The sequence below is a fragment of the Idiotropiscis lumnitzeri genome, chromosome 11, assembly GCF_059441095.1.
Source record: "Idiotropiscis lumnitzeri isolate Australia: NSW breed Sydney's pygmy pipehorse chromosome 11, RoL_Ilum_1.0, whole genome shotgun sequence".
NCBI classification, from domain to species: domain Eukaryota; kingdom Metazoa; phylum Chordata; class Actinopteri; order Syngnathiformes; family Syngnathidae; genus Idiotropiscis; species Idiotropiscis lumnitzeri.
In genome coordinates, this window is record NC_142401.1 from 13,203,447 (window position 1) to 13,221,291 (window position 17,845).

The 17,845-nt window shown below is 40.4% G+C and overlaps 1 long non-coding RNA gene across 1 annotated transcript in view; it reads right to left on the reverse strand.

Moving 5' to 3' along the window:
- Positions 1-1,341: 1,341 nt before the first annotated feature.
- The window catches only part of LOC148327568 (uncharacterized), a 28,438-nt gene continuing 11,934 nt past the window's right edge, over positions 1,342-17,845 (reverse strand). Inside the window, exon 3 of the long non-coding RNA XR_015845743.1 lies at positions 1,342-1,441. This is a non-coding gene — a long non-coding RNA (uncharacterized LOC148327568). The remainder of the gene's footprint in view (positions 1,442-17,845) is intronic.

Consider the following 17,845-nt stretch of genomic DNA (forward strand, 5'->3'; position numbering starts at 1 on the left):
CTTCCAAAGTGCAATATAAGTAGGGCCAGGTGATTAAATGATTGATGATGAATGACCCTCCATCCCAACTCGTCGGCAAATGGCTGCCAGTTTGTGAAAAGTTGTCTAAACTGGTCTGTCGTACAAAGAAAAAAAAGTTTGGTGACCACAGGTTTAAAAGATTTGATGACATCCTGTATGACGTTCCTCATAATGAAAGTTTGAAAAAGTTATGTTGGACTTTTCAGGCATATTTTCCCAGAACAGTTTCGTTCAACTCCAAATTGCAAAACTTTTCGGGACTTTGAATGTTCCACGTACTCAGTTTGAACCTCAGAAGATGCTCATGCTCGTGCCTATCTATCACATACCTAAAAGTAGCTAATAATAAGGCTGAGGCAGAAACTGGAACGAGATCTTCTTAAAAATATTTTGCTTCCAAGTGTGAGAATTCTCTTTCTCACCTCATTTATTTGATTTACTGGGATGTCTTTATTGCTGGAGGAGCACCAGTGACACATTTTTCCTTGTTTGTTTACCATTCCCTTGTGTCTCTTTCTTCCCTACCTTTTCATATACAGTATGCCTTTGCATGTGTGTGAGGTGGTAACAGCGTCCGCTCTGCTCTCGCACTCCCACCATGCGCACCTGCCATCCGTCAGCAGCACATCCATCCCCGTGCGTTCACTTTTCCCGATAACACTTTGTGGCCTCACAGTCCACTGAATTAACACTGTGACCACTCCGCACCGACTTTGCCGTCTCCTCACTTCCCATCCAGCCTGTAGTCCCCGCTGTGCTCAGTTTTGTTAACGCTCATCACCCACGCCTACATTTACATCCATTCGGTGCTGTTGGTACTATCGACAAGCATCTGTTGGTTTGAGTCATTAAGGAGGTGCGCGGGCATGTAGCGCAAATGACGGCAGTGGACTATTTCCGCCATTGGATGACTCCCCGCGAGCTCATTTGGGAGGTTATATGGCAGTGGGGTGATGTTTAAGAAATCATTTGAGACCTGAGAGTCATTAGTGAGTCAATTCAATGGATTACCCGGCTTTTTGGCCATTTTTATTCACGCGTCGGGTGGTTGCAGCCTGACTAGCACTGTACTCCTCTTTGGTTGACACACAAAAGAGCCTGCAAAATAACAATGAGGAGCAATTGCCACGGAAATAGTTAAGACGAACGCACACCTAATGTCATACAGTAAAACGCGGAAATAATACAGTAAAAAGACACCTTCCATTCATTCATCCATTTTCAATCGCACTTTTCCTCATTAGGGTAGCGAAAGGCGGGGTACACGACAAACCATGGGGATGCATCTGACAGTTTTTGTAAGGAGCAATGACTCACCAATTAACATTGTCGCATTGTTGCAAAATTCTCGCCTGGCAAGAACTTTTTCCACCCCCGACTGCAGTCCAGTTCCAGTTTCAGGAGCTTTATGGCCATCACACTACAACACAATACAACTTAATTTGTCAACAGCTAGAACTGTAACAAAGCACTTTACATATGGTGTAATATAAATTAGCAGAAAATAAGAACACATACTAAAACACAGATATAGTAGAAACCAGAAAAAACGCAGAACACCGAAAGTCTCATGTTGAGTCGAAAGCCAGAGAATAAAAATGTGTCATCAAACATAACCTAATATTCAACATTCCAAAAAAAAAAGGCTCAATCCCCCGTGAGGCTCCGCCTAGTCCTCGTCACCTGCGGCAGCATTTGGTCCGCAGACCTGAGGCAGCGGAGGTGCGTAGGGGTGGGGGAGCTCACACTGGGGCGAGGACATTTAAAGATTTGAAGACAAACATTTTTGGGTTATGTGCTCCCTCTTCCGAGCTCCAGTTAGAATCGTCCGGTGTGCCATGTGAAGGATCAGGCTGACATTTTTCTTCTGCAGTGCATCCATTAACAATTTGTTTAAAGGGAAAAAAAATACCCGAAGATGCTGCATAATTTTGCAGTCCGAAAGCTTCAGGAAAAGATGACCTTTGTAACATTTTATTTTGCCAAGTTAGTGAGTGATTTCCTGAACATCAAGTTTCCTGACTGATGGCTCGGTCAAAAAGTTCCCCTTGAATGGGCCCTTCAATCCTCTGACCTCACACCTTGTGACTTTTTTTTGACAGTATGCCACTAAACCCCATGACCTGTCACAATTAGAGGAAAGAATCTGCACGGCATGCAGTGAGGTCAAGAAAGAGATCCTCTAAAACATGGGAGAGGCCTGCGTATGAAGGTGGATGAAGGTTGTTGAAATAGAGGTGCTCCCTAAAAAAGGTACACGTGAAAATAAATGGAATTCATTGGATGTTTAAGTCACAAGAGCACATTTACATATTTAATAGAGAATTGACTGCGAGCAGCGAGCAAGGTGTACCTCGCCTATCATCCAAAGTCAGCTGCAAGAGTCTCACCCAAATGAGCGGTGTAGAAAATGGATGAAGGGTTTTGCAACGTAAATACATTTCCTTAAAGTACATGCTACTAATGGAATTATTGCATCATTAGCAATCATACTCAAATTATCCAAACTTGGTGTTAATTGAAAAAAAATGCACTCATAGTTGTCCTTTCCTTATGATATTTATCTCTGAAGAAATTGAGTAAATGTGTGTATACACTAATGGGCCAAAGATCAAAACAACCGCAATCCTCTGGAAGCATCTCCCGCTGCGCTAACACATCCATTAGCAGCTTTAAATTGGAATTAATGAAGCTAAGTGTTAAGAGTTATCATTAAACCAAAGCTAGAGTATATAAACACCTGAAATTCAGTCAGTTCTGTCGCAAGCATTGCAATATTATTTAAAAAAAATATGCCCATATTAATTTCTGACCCGCGAAATTGGAAATGCTACCACATTTATACCCAACAGGTACGTAATCAATCCCATTCAACAATTAGATTTTTCACTTTTTTTAATGTTAATGTGGTGTATGTTTTTTTTAAACATAAAATTCGTAATATACAGTATATATGTACTGTTATAAACATATTGTATATACTGTATGTGTGTACAGTATATACAGAGATGCAATAAGAGGTGTGTCAGAAAAGTTACAGGACTGATGTCATAAATAATATATTTCAAATCCCAATCTACACAGTACAGGTTTTACCATTTGAAGAAATCCCCCTGGAGTCTCACAAACTTTCCCAGCATTCTCTAGCACAACTTCATGCACTTTTTACGGGAACCTCAGCAGATGCCTTGTCACAGCCATCGATATGTAGTTCACATCTTCAAAACAGGTCCTCTCGAAAAAGCCCTTGAGCATGTGAAATGCCAGGTCAGCTAATATTGGAGGTTTCTTCAGCACGCCCATGGCGATGTTATTCTCGACCAGGAACTGTAAGATGCTCAGGGCATTGTGAGCAGGCTTATTGTCAATCAGGCAGTCATAATTTGTCTCTTGCCTCTTTTCGCGCGCGGAACGAAACAAATGTTGCAGGCTCTCTTTGTCGACGAGCGAGTTGTAGTTTGGGGTTTACAAAGTAAATCAAATTTTGCGTGCACACCTCCTTTATGAATAAGGGATGTTGGATACCATTTTTGTTTCAGATTGTTACAAGTATGACTACATGATTACTCACTGCTACCGTTAGTACTTTTGCAATATAAAATTTCATTATACATAATGACGGCAATTTAAAAGAAAGACCCTTCCTTCTGACGCAGATGATTTGCTATTGCGCCCAACGCCTGCAATCTAGCGCCAACTACTGCGGAGGGTACTAACTCTGTGGTACGTTATTTATTGAATTATTTTTATTTATTTTTTTTGCCTGGTATCCGCAGTCTTCACATTCCCGATACCGGGAATCTGTTTTCGCCCACCCCTAATATGACACATACGTACATGCTGTGTATATAAACACACACACTAAGTATGAAAAATCAGAGGAAAATCACTACTGACAAATGTTAACTGCAGATTATGAACTATGCAAGGAGAAATCATGCCGCAGAACAAAAGTGAGGAACTGATCAGGAAGTGGAGCAATGCTGATGAAAAAGTCTTATTCCAGTCTGGAAGCACAATGGGCTTAATTTTAGCATCGACTGCATATGTGTTTAGATTAGCATCCCGTGGCAGACACCTGTCAACCTGCCGTTACATCTCAAGCAGGTAATTGCCAAGGAAATTAATATTAATACTTCGTAGTTTTGTTGATGAGCGCAACCTGCCTGTCAGTGAGGACACAGATATATTCATCGCATGGAATAACGCGCTTCTATAAATAAATTACCTCTTACTAATTGTATATGTATGAAAATTTAAATTAACTAATTCGGCACATATGAAAATGTGTAATTAAAGTCAAATGAATGCTCTTGTAATATTAATACTGCAGACGGAACATCTCTTTCGTGACGGGTATAGAAAATAGGCCACATGGTCCACATAGGGCCAAACTAAATTGTTGAAAATATATGATGCAATGGTCAAACAAATGTTTATCATAGACAGTATTATGAGCATGGTAAATGTTTCCGGGACATTTTATATCAGATGCGCTTGCGGACTGTTTTACCCACAGGTCATATTCTGCACCACTTGTTGTAGAGATTCAATATCATGCCATAACTCCACATAATAAATAAACATAAATGTCCCCGTGATTCATGTTTGGTTGGAATTCCAATAAAAAAAAAATATAATGGCCTGCAGTCGTCCGAAAGTAATATTTAAAAGGCCGAACTCATTTGGGTTTGCTGCCTTCAACTTCTGTGCAAGCCAGATGGTCGAAAATGTCTCCATGGACAGGTGTGGATTCTATTTTTTGTCTTGAGAGACCAGCGAGAGAGAGAGACAGAGAAAGAGAGAGAGAGTAAAAAGATGGTGGGTAAAAAAAGTACCCTGGGTCAAAATTTGCAGTTCATCTTCTACCGCACATTATTTACAGGAAATAGAACGTTTTCCATGCCGCCTGTGTTGCTGTAGCAATGAGGCATCGACAGCATCCGCCGCTGATGGGCTTCTTCATCACCCACACACTGTGTGGCGTGTGAGGTAGATGAACATATGGAGAGCGCTATGATGGTCTCTTAAGTGGTTTTCTCATTACAAGAGATATCATTTGAAGCTCGAATTCAGCTAAGCAAATCTCACATAATATACCTTCCCATTAACTTGTTTATGAAAAGGTCATTTCCTACTGTCATCATGTTTGCCCTTCAGGTAAAGCTCGAAAGCCATGATTATTGGTCACTTCTTTAGGAGAGAGAAAAGAGTTGGACTTTTACTTCTCATATTGTGAGATAATAGAAATGTGCAATGATGATAACCACAGAACAGAAAAAGATGACTTACTCTGACATGGGAAAGTGTCTGGTTGCTCAGCACAGCACAATATTAGCAATATTATAAGTTCAATTGCAAATACACACGTATATTTTATCAAGCAAATGCTAATATGAAGAGCAAGTAAAAGTTTAATGGCTGATTAGTGATGAGTAGCATGGAACTGCCAATAACTGTAATCAAATGGTGAGTATTTTTTTTTACATTTAATTTTACGTTTATTAAACAAAAAAAGGGCCAGCAAGGTTTTATGATGTTTAAATTTTGTTGATAGAAGAGAATTGCATTTTGTTTTTAATTCCATTTAAAACATCTTACAGGTGTCTTTATAGAAGCTCTCCAACAGGATTCGGTAAAAAAAAAAAAAATAATTAGGACCTCCAGCACAGTTCATATCCATTTGACACACTGGTTGAAATTAGCCCTCTCTCATACAAAGAGTCCAGCTTTTGTTACCATGCCAACGTATACAGCACTGTATTTAGTGACTTTGACTGACATCTCCCGCAACTCTGTTTAAAAAAAGTGACAAGAAACAAATCTTTTGACTTCAGAAGACGCTGAGGCCTCCTCCAGAGCAGGAGTTTTGTCCACCCCTCCCTGTCCAGATTGTCTCAGACTCCAACCAAAAGAAGGTTCTTTAGGCAAAACTAGCTGCCAAGTCATGACTGGAGAAACTTGGGTGTGCAGGGACGTGTTATGCAAATTAGCTTGACTGTTATGAAACAGACTGGCTCACTGGAAGGCACATTTCAAAATAGGCCGATCTTTTAAGATTTATTGTATCTGGTGGTTGATACATTTCACACTTGTTGCGTGGGCAGGCACCCGAGAGACCAAACTATTTGTACTCTAGCAATTAAAAAGTTCACCCATACACGCGTCCATTTTCTATAGTTGTTGCTCATTAGGGGTCATGGGCGAGCTGGAGCCAATCCCAATTGACTCCTGGCGAGAGGCGGGATTCCCCCTGCTTTGGTTGCTAGCCAACCGAGTCATGAAAATGTAAAATGTCTTGAACTTATTCATTGCCAGTCGTTTCCAAAGGAGAGTAGCACACATTGCTAGCCGCTTATAACACACATTATATTGTGATTATGACAACACAGGACGTTCGCCATTCACAGAAACATGGTTCTCACGACCATTATATAGCATTTTAAGCTAACTACAGCAACACATGCGCCACACGCTTGAGTTGCTGTTCACTTGTTGACTTGCAACATGTTGCCATTTCTCTCTCCTGTAATCGACGTGACAAAGTGAAATTGACCTCCTAATCTTAATCTTCATTTCTAAATTATTAATTCAAAATGACAGCTGGTGATCTGACCTGTCATTACAGGGGTTTACAAACCTGAATTTCGCACACAAGCTAGGCTACAAGTGGCCGTCAACGGCTCCATTCAAGTTTCCAAATGTTCCGTAAACATTCACGGCAGTTTTAAATGCCAATTTACAAGTTCTCAAGATTCCTCTTTCATCCAGTAGGTTTTAATAAAACCAATTTCAAACTGACCGTGAATCGAACTGAGAAGACTAAATTCATGAATTTGGGTTGTTAAAACAACACTAGTACAGATTAGAAACGCAATGAAAAGAAGACAACTTTTAGAACCTGATTTCAACATGCTGTTTTCGTGTTCTTACTGGCACAGTCTGTGAGGAAATGCTTCGTCTGTGCTATTATTGTAACCAAATTTCCCAATTTTTGAAGTATTTCAATGAGACTGTTTTGTTTTTCCTTTATGTACACCACCAAACAATCAAGGTGTAATTGAAAAGTTAAACAAAGTTGCGGCATTTGCTATTAAGGCAAGGTAAGTTTATTTGTATTGCACCAAGGATACACAAGGAAAATCCATAGAGTGTTATAGTGGCAAAGAAATAATAATTACAAGGAAGATTATATGAAAAGATTCAACTCAATACAAAAGCCCAACATAATAAAAGAATAAATGGGAAAAAAAACTAACATTAAAAAGCGTAGTTAAAGTCACAAAATAAAAGCAAGACGGTGAAATCAAAAAATAATTTTTATGACTTATGAAAAAGCCACAGTGAACGATTTATGAAGTTTTCGGGCCAGATTAAAATGTACTTGAAGAAAACTCAGGTGTTCAGAGATTTTTTTTTCCCCACCACAGATGAGGAGCATTGATACAGAATTCCGCTTCACTTTGTTTGGTTCTGCTTATGAAAAAGCACCCGATAAGCATGCACTCGACAACCTGAAGGATCTGGAAGTCTCGTAAGGAACAAAAAGGTCTTGGAAATGTATAGACAAGTTGCAGCTGTCAGATTGATTTTTTTCTTTTTTTTTTACTTGATTTGTGTCAAATTCCAAACTCTGAACTCTTGCTAGTATTTTGTCGTTTTGACTTACAAACATTTAAATTTCATTTGTTTTCACAGAATATTACTGGGACTCATTTGACAGCTTGTTCTTGCCTTTTGTCTTCAATAAAAATCTATTAACTTGGGATCAAGCCTATGGCTTTCAGTGAGGAATCTTCCATTTGCTAGCCTTCAAAAAGTCTTCAGTTTGCTTTGGCAGTATGTTTACCGTCATTATCCATCCAGCTTTGCCGCATTTGTCAGAATGTGAGAAGAGAGTACAGTATAACCCGATACATCTCACCAGCCTGTTACTTCTGTCAGCAGACACATCGTCAATAAACACCAGAGAGCCCGTTCCATTAGCAACGATATAACGCATGTGACACATGATGTCTATGCTTTGGATATTTTTACACCAATTTGAGCCTAATCTGTTTTTCCGGCTTGTCACTAGATGTGTTAAACTCACTGCATTGACATTGATTGCCCATTTTCATTAACCAAAGGTCCTAATGCATCGCCTATTTTAAAACCGAAAAGAACAGAAAGTGTAAGCTCGACCAAACCGTCACCAGACTGGTTATAATGGTGTACAAGTTATAAGCTTCCTCCATGGGATGAAAAATTGACACTAACAGAGGCTACTGCTGTGTAAAAGCCTCTTGGCTCCATCTGTGTACAGCTGTTATTTTGTGAGCTGCGTCTTGAAAGGTCACAAGCAACCAAAGCCAAAATTTGAAAGCGTTTGAACTCGCTGTGCAGCCTTCCATGGCAATTCCGCCCGGTGCGGCACGCAGGCCAAAGGTAGGGCCAATTCCGAGCGAGGCGACACGAGATGTGATGGAGTGACGAATGACTGCAGGAAGGGCCTGAATTGAAAGTGGTCTGTGTTGAAATTCGCCTCACAGTGTGAAAGAATGGAGGAGCAGATGGCAGCAATGTCTCTTGATGGTGAAAGAACAGAATCGGTTGATCGAGTCAGAAAGGAGGGAAGTACATGAAAACAAGAGTAATGGTATAAAAAGTGGGACCATATGGGAGGAGATGCAAAACACTCAGCGTGGTGACAGACATGTCACAAATATAATGGGACTGCGCCTCCAAAATGTGCTGCACAAAAGAGATGGTGTGTGAACACTGAGGTAGACAAAGCGAGCTTGCATTTATTGTATTTGACGCCGAAATGTCAGCAGTGATTAACTTTCCTGTGGGGGAGTAGATATGAAAATGTCAGAAAATTCTGCAAAGGTGGTGGCTGAAGGGAAATGTACAGTACACGGGAAGACCAAAAGCAGAAACGATAAGGAGCCATTCATTTGCGCAATGAGAACGAAGGATTTAAAGCCGTAATGGCGCACTCAGTCACTGACATTCAAGGGCGGCTGGGAGGGGGGGGGTGCGAGGGGTGCAGTGGTATTTGGGATTAAGTGTGAAATCACAGTTGGGGACTGGACTGATCAGGCAAGAGTTCATTGTGATTAAAGGAAGCATGAAAGTATAAGTGCAGAATAGAAGTCTCGCTTATTACATTTGCTAAACGCGATGAGAACAGATAGAGAAAGGCCACAAAGGCAATTTTGAGGTAACTGCACCAAAGTGGACATGAAATACTCCCAAGGCCTAAATGGCTCAGCTATATTTAGTAAGCTGGGCCAGGAATGGGCCATTATCAATTAGAGCGGCACACACAGTTACGAGGCATACGGCATTAGCAGATACTGTACATGTGGACATGATAGTGTCTCCTGTGAACACAGAAGAGATGACACACCGTTGTCCTTCTATTTGCACAGTAGTTTTCAGAAAACCAACAAAACTCTAACAATTGAAATAGCTTAATACAACTAATATTATAAGTGGGAACTGACAATGCTGATAAATATAATTCAAATAATAGTGATTGAATGATTTTGAGCGAATGAAGTGGGCGCGTTTAAGACCAGGGAGCACATGACATATACTGCACGGTATTCCAAGAGCAATCATAAAGATTTGTAGTTTGCCTTCACATTAAACATGATCAGATCTATGACAACAAATCCCAGTCAACGGCAAGCTGAAAACTGCCCTTGGAAAAATAGCTGCAACAGCATGTCAGTGGGCAATATACTATGAAGAAACGGTGCACGACTGTCATTGCCATGGTGACTCAAGATTAGCTATTGTAGTCGTCGGGTTAGGGGTGGAACAGCCAGGACCACTCTTGTATTGTGTTAGGGCTTATGTGCGCAACTCGGCTTCACGATCATACATTAGCTTGAAGCAGAGGTGGGCGGGTCAAGGCCTTCAAGGCCTTCTCTGTTAGCCTAACATATTCAAGAAATAATGATCATATTGTTCACATTGATGTCATATTATAATCCTCGTGTTGTAGTTTTAGTGAGAGTTTTTATCCAATCAGAATTCAGCTAGCTCGTGTTGCCGGGCAGATTTTACAATAGCCGTGGTGTCATAAATGACGGTATTATGAGGGGGGTTCATTCAAGTAGGACTAAGTAGGACTTCACTGAAGGCCAATGTGTGAAATGCACGGCCCGCCACTGGCTTAAAGTCAAAATGTGATGGAAAGTAAGACTTCATTTGATGGGAATAAAGTCATAATATGGGAATTTACGTGAACAATCAGTTTCTTTCACATAAACTTGTAACGTTACTAGAATAGGGCGGTACTAATATATGATATTTGTCATACATTCTCATCATAAAAGGCAGAATCGTGCGAGAATGAATGTATTCATCATTGTCACCTCAGCGTTTAATGCGGAAAACGTACCCCCCGTACCTTGTCAGCACTTTTAATACAGAACTGCAATCTGTGAAAAAGGCAGAAAATCACAAATTGAATAGGTAATGTTTGAGGTGATATAGATGGCATGAGAAGGCAGTGCTACACTCTGTAGGGAAGCCACTTGACAAATAGCAAATAGGACAGGACGAGACAGGTCAGGACAAGATAGGACAGGACAGAATAGATCTTAGTGAGCCAGCCAGTGTTACCGTGTGTGGTGAGAGTGGCAAAGCGCAAACGATCAACCATGTAAATAATTTGAGTGTAAATCAGTGTCCTCAGGAAAAGTCATTTCCAGTCTAGATTTACTATGTCACATCCATGTTGATTAATTGAAGTTGATTAATTGTGACTCAATGTTCAACATACTCTTCAAACGGTACATGTGCGCGGTTCAGAGACTACAAAACTTAAGATCGTGGTGGAAGAGGATTGCGTTTTGCCACGCTAGCCGCGGCGATTCTGAGCGCCGTTCATTAAAAGTCTTACCTCGAAAAGACGATTTTTGTCACCAAAACGTTAGTTCTGAAAAGGCAACAATAGTGTGATGACACGAACATTATTCATTAAAGATAAACACTTGAAAACACTGACATCAGTAAAAGTAATATTTCGCGACAAATTAGAACCGTAACAAATGTATCCTCAAAGTGAAGTTGCGAATCCATGTCACAAACACGCGATGCTGTTGAGCCTATGCGGTTTGTTGAAGCGAAACACGCACAGGATTCCCACAAATTCTAATTAATGTAATAGTTTGATTTTCTTTTTCATTTATTTCTATGTGTGTCTGTTGATTTAAGTCTTGAAACTCATCCTGAAAGCAAAAACTAAATAAGAAAAAGCAACTTCCTGGTCAGACCTTCGGGCAGCATTGTATGGATTGAACACACTGCCTGACCCATGGGGAAATGCTTTTGCAGCAAGCGTTCACTTAAAGAAAGAATATTTAATGTACAAGAACACTCTCGAGCTTTGTAGCTTTTCTATGCACAGACTTTTAATTAGGTCATATGTTCAGTTTATTTTGGAGTCCAGGCTTCTCTTCTCGTTTCAAAGCCAGTACTCATAGCCAGTTCTGGTCCTCGTGGCTCACTCGTGTTTTGTCACTTTCACTTTACCTTTCCACACGTGAGGCCTTGTTTGTGTGCCAATTAATCCTTGCGCCTGCAGGTCATCATGTTCCACACTCTCCTTGCGGTTGTGTACACAGTTTTTTTTTTTACTCCTGTCTACTCCATTCTGCAAAAGTCAGTCAATCAAATATTGCCTCAACCAAGTGTCGACACAGGTTATTTTAAGACTATTCTCGCTTTGAGGTCCACTTTTTCCGGCCTCTTTGGTCATTTTCCAGTGGTTACACTCTATTCCTAGAGGAAGCGTTGGTATGAGAAGCGTCTGCCGGGCTCGCCGCCTGACGAGTCACTTTGAGGTATACGTGAAAATACCGTCATGGCTGAAGGCGCTGGCAAATTGTCAGTCGTGCGGTCTTTAACCTTAAGAGCCGCAGGAAGGTGTCTTCCCCTCTTTCAAATTAAATGACAGTGCATACATCACTTTTATTGTGCCGCTGATTTATTCAGGTCTCAAGTTAGTGAATCATTACCGTCACATTTAATGGCGAGCAGCATGTGGAGGTATGCTTGAAAAGCTATAAGAACAGAACGATTGATAAATGCACGCGTAGATACGTTTAGGGACAGTCAGAAAATCATAGGAGACTAAAGAGTCATAAATTAGGTTAGTAAAATGAAAAGTTTACTGATTTAAAAATTTGCAAAAAATAGTAGTTGAGAAATGTGATTAATCGCGATTAATCATGGATTTTTTTGTGATTAATTTGAATAAAAAAAATAATCACCTGACAGCATATATATATATATATAAATGTCATTATATTTGTTGATTTGTTGTTAATCAGACGATTAATAAATAATCAGTAATGCTGTATTAACTTAATTACAGGTCATATTGAAATCATAAGCATAAACATTTACCGCTGTTAAAAAGAGGACTACTGAGGATGTTATCACTAAATAATTTTTTTTTCCTCTTTTTAGTGTGGCTCTAATACTCACTCATCGATTACTCAGTAATAATAACAATAAATATTTGCGGTGTTAAATGTCTCCAAGCAGAAAATGAAAGGGTTACTGTCGGGTCTTATCTTACTGTGTGGAAGAAATTACTTTTTTTTTATCATGGAGAGTAGAAACTGATGAACTAAATGCAGTGCAGAAGGTCTTCTAAGCAGAGCGAAAGATTACCTTCCTCGATTATGCAGTCATTTCAGAGAGAGGTAAAGGTTAATGATGAAAGGAGGGCCGCCGTCTGTGGTCTAAGGTCTCATACTGGCAGAGAGGGGATCGCTCACTAATGTTTTACAGGAATAACTCGACACCCGAAACCGTCTCTCTGCTTTCTGGACCTTGGTTTCTTGGGTCTTCTCACCCAATTAAAAAGAAGCTAATGGACCGGAAGGCCCGCTCGGCTCGCCAGGCCATAATTTGTCTTTTCATTACCAGTCCTGATCTTGTTTTTCCTCTGCCACTCACCTATTGCTCTTACTGTCTGCCCTCTTGTGTTTCAAAGCTTCAAACCTAATATTAGCTGACCTTCCATATGTTATCAAGCAACATGCTTCTCAGCAGCATCCTTGTCTTATGCCTGTCGATAGAAGTCTTGTGATATTTTATTCACAGTGTGCAATATTATTCATATTATCCATAAAAAAATAAAGGCAAAATAAAGGTCACTTAATTGATGTTAACATTGGCACTTATATAAGAGGTTTGTCAGTAAAAATGACATCAGTACTAAAATGCTCCCCCCTAAAAGTCTGTCTAGTGATTGAAGGGTCTTTTTGTGATGAGATTTACGACAAATTGGCAGGCTCCCTTTTGGAGCTCGGCTTGTTATTTGTTTCGCGGTTTCAGCATCTACGTCACAGCAGGGAGGCAAGCGAGGTAATGTTGCTCGATTTGTCAGTTCTGTTGCGTAAAACGGTGACGGAACGCCACAAAAATGCAAATGCACATCCTGTCCACTTGAACTTGTGAAAGTATAAAAGCGTTCTGCACAATAGTTTGGATTTATTGACATCAAACGTGAGCTCATGTGATCACCTCCGCAAAATCAAAAATACCGTGCCGATTGATTCTGCACTTAAACAGGCTGAAACGGACAAGAGCAACAATGTGCACAGAAATCCCGACTGGTTATATTGCAGACATTTAGCTACGCTAATCTTTTGTTGTAAGGAGGCAGCCACGCATCGAAGTTTACACCCCTCATCCCCCACGGGTAACAACAGCTTTGGTCGCTAAGGAGACGTTAGCACAGAAAAATTAGCTTCTTACCGGCAATTTGATGCCGGGGATGCCTGGCTGTTGCCACTCATGCACGTTCACGTCCGCCACCGCTTGCAGCCAATTCATGAAGTTGTCAGCGTCGCGGCGCGTGTCGGCGACCATTTCGGATAAACTCCCCATCAACGAACCCTAGAGGTGGTCTTCTTGAACGGTGCGCATCGCGGAGCGGCATGTCCTTTTAGTCGGCGCCGCTTTGAGAGTGTCAATGTTGAGCGAACGAAAAGTTTCCAGCGAGGAGGCTGACTCCACAGCCGAGTGCGGCCGTATTGGAATGTTACATTGAGTGGCATACGTGAAGCCCGGACCTGTTACGTTCCAAAGAATAAAACGGCGCATTGTAGTTGCGTCGCCTACAGTCGAAAAACTGGAGCCAATCCTCATCCAAATAAATACTCATTCCCACTTGAGTCTCTCTAAATATCCCGACTGGTGCTTTGATGCCGTGCATCCTCACATAATCTAAATTCCTCATTCTCATATGAATCAGTCACAAAGAGGTTAATCCTTCAGATAAGTGGCAATAGGTAGGGATGTCCACATGAATTTTGGTGCCAATTAATCACTGTTTTTGGGCGTCATTAGCAATGAAAGCAAAAAGGTTTCACATGGAATGTTTGTAATTGCTCCCTTTAATGACTTGCCAAAACATGGAGATAGAGGGGGCGTGGCCATATTCCTCATTAAAAGTAGGCGTTTTTCAAGTCATCCTAATTTCTGCAAAACGATAATAATAATAGATTAAAAAAAATTAAAACTAATTTCAGTTTCCTGATCAAAAAACATATCAACTGGGCGTGTTAGTGAAAAATGGGCCACCTTGGATCTTGTCCTCCTTTAATGTGCACTGAAACCGAAGTCGACTGAGATCGTGCATGACGTCATGCATGGCTGTGGTTCGAAATGTTGTGCGACGGTAACTCAGGGTATTAAATGGAAGCCTTTCAAGACCTCTACAGAGTTTGGTTTAGAAATGGTACAATAGTTTTTCAAAACCACTTTACTACCATTATCAATAAGCAGAGAACAAATCAAAAGAAAAGACCTCAAAGACGAGTGCACAACTTGTCCATTTAGCAACATAGGTATGTATTTTTAGGAATAAGATGTCAGAGAGCAGGTCAAGCTTGTATTTTGCAGATGCACCAGAGAAAGTGTTTTTTTTTTCTTTTTATGGTCAGGTTGCGAAGAAATTATGTTAAGTACCATTACGGAATGTTACCATTTCGGATTAATGGTATTACAACAAACATTCGGGACAGCGCAAGGCTATTAGGTAAAGAAATCCCTTTGCGAGTTACCCTTTGTGTATGTGTGTGTGGTCAAGAAGAAGCCCGCTTCAGCAAAGCCTCATACTTTGTAACAAAATACATAAAAATTGATCAAAGGGGCAAGCCAGATCATTCCTTTCACTCACATCAAAATTATTTTGTTATTTTTTTGTTTTGTTTTGTAATTTACACAAGGTTTGACACTCTTCTTTCCTAACACACACATTTTTGTTTTTACCTTACGCCATTTTAAGTGAGTAGAACATGGGTCGGTTTCACCTAAATTGACTATTTTAGACCAAAAAAAAAAACTGAAAATGTTTTGTCAAAAGTTTTTTTTTTTTTTTAAATGTACAATTGTTTCAGTAAAATGCCAATTACTTTAGTTTTAGTGACGCCTCAAACATCTAAACCATGGGTGGACACATTTTGGGATCGGTGGGCCACAATGGGTTCGAAAATTTGACAGAGGGGCCAGACCAGGAGCAGATGGATGGAGTGTTTTGGTAACCTCAACTCATTGGAGAAAAAAAATACATTTAATCTTAAATGAAAATGAACAAAAGCATTACAGCAAAATATCTCTCTTTGACACACCAGAATATTTAGAAAATAAAACATGAACAAGGTTTATTCATTTAATTTTTGTCAAGTTTGGCAGGCCGGATTCAAACGTGTTATATGACCCCCGGGCCGTAGTTTGCCCACACCTGATCTAAACAGTCCTTTTCTTCTGCAAAATAACAACAACAATGAAAATGTTAAAAATACTGTATTTGCAAATATTCATCACCAGTGTAAACTTTATACATTTGACTAAGTCCAGTTCAATGTATTCGGAATGTACTTAGTTACTTCCAAGCAAATAGCGTGCAGACAACTCCATATGAGACAAAATACTTTGTGTAAATCGCACAAAGTATGTCTTTGGATCAGCACACTTGTCCAAACTTCTCCCTAATGACTTTAGACAATTGTTTGTGGCCCAGACTCCCTTTAGGGGAGATCACTGTCTGCCATCAGCCCGCCCCCCTCTGACCCGTGGCCCATCCGGCCCGGCAGGCCCAGCAGGACAGTCTGGACCTTGGTGCAGCGTGTCGGCGCTGGCCCTGCAGGGAGTGACCGGCGTGCTTCAGGTCCTGTCGTGCAGCTACAGAAAGAGCCGGTCGCAGCTTCTCTCTGTCGAGGCCAGTCTCTCCTCCTGGTTTGACGGATGACCCACTGCTCCAGGCAACGGCGCCTCCTCTTGCTCCTATTCTTCCTCCTCCTCGTATCCTCAGTCGTTCGCAGGTCAAACATGGCCTGGTGTGATGGTCACTGTTGCTTTATTGTTTTCCGCCATATGTAGGCTGTTGTTCAATGAACTCGATGCACTTTCGCGTTCCGTGTATGGTGACATGCTAACTTCAGGTCGGCATATAAACGCAAGGCGATGAGAGGGGAAAGTTTTCAAATTCAAAAGAGAGTACATGGTTAACATCGCGGATCATTGCAGTGTTGGCTGGTGAGATAATCTTGTCTTTAAAAAGTAAAATTTGGACCTTGAAAAGAAAAATTTTGAACATATCTTTTACTTGGGCTCGACCAATTTATTCAATGTGATATATGATCGAAAAAAAGGCCAATTTATTTTGGAACGGTCACATTTAGGTCTAAAACTGCGACGTCTTGGGAACAAATCTACAGTATTAAGGCTCTTAGAGAATAACAAGTGACAATTATGACGATGAATGCAACTGAGTACCGTAGACTTGTTTTGTTAAAATTGATCACTGTAAGATCAAAATTCCAAGTGTATGAGGACTGAACTGATCTATCTGCTCAGAGGACAAATTCACTAGCATCAGAAATCATCAGGTGAGTTTGTGCAGATTGATTTCTGCTTATATTTATGTTAAGGTTTAGTGAGTACATTTTATTGCTCATGGCTATGAAGAGGCTGTCGCTGTCGACATGGGAACAAATCAATTTTAGCGATTAAAAACGAGTGTCCCGGGGGCATTTATTTACATTATATATTCACAGACTGCTCCAAAATTGATTGATATCATTGATTTTATTTTTAAAAAAAAAACATACAGTGATCGTGTTAGTGGAAAATGGTCAATTTTGAAAACATATCCTTGAAGGCAAAAGCATTTAAAACGGCTTTGATTGGATCTCATCAAACTGTGAAGTTGTACCTAATAATTTGTCGACATACAGTAAGTGTGCGTCTTGCCAGAGTTTGAGTTAAGCTAGATGGAGTCAAGTCTCCGGGAAGAGCACCTGAACAAAGTCACAAACAATTGAAGTGACTTAAAACAATTAAACATGCGACCATGAATTTGAGTGTTCCCAAAGATGCGAGCGAGACACTGCCAACAATAAAAACGTGCAAAAACACTTGTAATACTTCCATTTATCTGTCTGTTTACCAAAACATTAGGTCCTGACATGAGCTTCGCCAACACAATCGTTTGGCGGTTGCCAGCACTTGTCATGTTTGGGGGACAGTGCCATGAATACGATTAGATTTTTTTATTTTCTTTTTTTTTTGGTAAAACCCAACACTATGAGGTGGGATACATCACTTTCAGTCCAAGGGAGCAGATTTTCTCTCGTCGGCAGCTTGTGTGAAATGTTTCCCACCCCAGTGCTTGGTGTAAAAAGCTGTGCAAATAAAGGTAGAAATTCCACATAGCTTCATGTGTACAAACAAATGAGTTACAAATATATTTTACTATTATTATTACTTTTAAACAACAGCGATAAACATTGCATCACTCACAAAA